The sequence below is a fragment of the Carcharhinus amblyrhynchos genome, chromosome 35 (assembly GCF_965287045.1).
Source record: "Carcharhinus amblyrhynchos chromosome 35, sCarAmb.v2.hapA, whole genome shotgun sequence".
Taxonomy (NCBI): Eukaryota; Metazoa; Chordata; class Chondrichthyes; order Carcharhiniformes; family Carcharhinidae; genus Carcharhinus; species Carcharhinus amblyrhynchos.
In genome coordinates, this window is record NC_137358.1 from 17,271,263 (window position 1) to 17,272,683 (window position 1,421).

The following is a 1,421-nucleotide window of genomic DNA, read 5'->3' on the forward strand; positions in this document are numbered from 1 at the left end:
GTTAAACAGGCCCCTCGGCCCACAAGTTGCGCCAAGGTATGTGGGATTATGGGAAGAGGGCCTGGGTAAGATGCCCTATCAGAGAGTCGGTGCAGACAAGATGAGCTGAATGGCCTCCTTTCGCACTGTGGGCATTCTGTGATTCTTTGTGGTCTTCAAGCAAAGTTGGGTTAGAGGATAATTGCACGGAACCTGTAATTTGATCTCCATTTTAATGTCATGTATCCTGTTTTGAGATCAGCTGTTCGTCTGCACGAGTAGAAAGCTGCAATTACTGCCTGAGAGGTTTACATAGACAGTTTCCATTATAAACGTGCAGACAAAATGATGATGGAAATAGTTTATACAAAAAGCATGTCAGGAACATGGGAAGGCGGGTTGGTGCAGGCAGGCGTGGGACAAGGCAGTGAGAATCACAAAACGCTTGCACCAAGTGGAGGGAAGATGAAGTATTGGATAGAAGATGTTGGTGTGGTTTTCTGGAATAATTTTAACATTTGTATTCACTTATTGTTTATTAGAGGGAAAGAACGTTGGAGCCTCTACCATCAGTATTATTGCTCCCGGCTACAACACGCATGGAAAATTGCAGCAACTTGGACTCCCCGAGTGAACTGTTACACGCCACTGTTTAATTCGCAGAAACAAAATATCCTCCCCTCTGCTTTTCTCCTTGCCTTGTTGTATTTGCTTTGCTTTTTTCCCCTCACTCACTTGCACTGCTGCCTCATCGTGCCGGGGACCTGGGTTCAATTCCGGCCTTGGGTCACTGTCACGTATGGAGTTTGCACATTCTCCCCGTGTCTGCGTGGGTTTCCTCCGGGTGCTCCTGTTTCCTCCCACAGTCTAAAAGATGTGTATGTAAAGTGCATTGGCCGTGCTAATTTACCCTCAGTGTACCTGAACGGGCGCCAGAGTGTGGCGACTAGGGGATTTTCACAGTGACTTTCATTGCTCTGTGAATGTAAGTCTACTTGTGACAAACGAGTATAGTTTACTTTTACTTTTTTTCTTACTTCATGCATTCAAACCTGCCCAAGGCAGCTGGTGGAATTTAAATTCATAGGTCTGGAAATAGGAAATTAGTCTCAGGAATGGTGACCTTTGATGATTGTTGTAAAAACCCATCTGGTTCATGAACGTCCTTTAGGAAAGATGTGTTAGTGTGGACCCCTTTAAGGGACTGATTGTCTGTGGGTGACTCCACCCTTCCAGGACCTATTGGAATGGTGTGAATGAACCTCAGGCATTGATGTGGAGATGTCGGTATTGGACTGGGGTTACAGTCCAACAGGTTTATTTGAAACCACGAGCTTTTGGGGCGCTGCTCTTTCATCAGATGATGACCAGGCATTAGGGTGTGGGTCCTGGTAGTTGAGCCTGGGCGTTGGTAGGACTAGGCCTGTATCTGTACTGAGCTT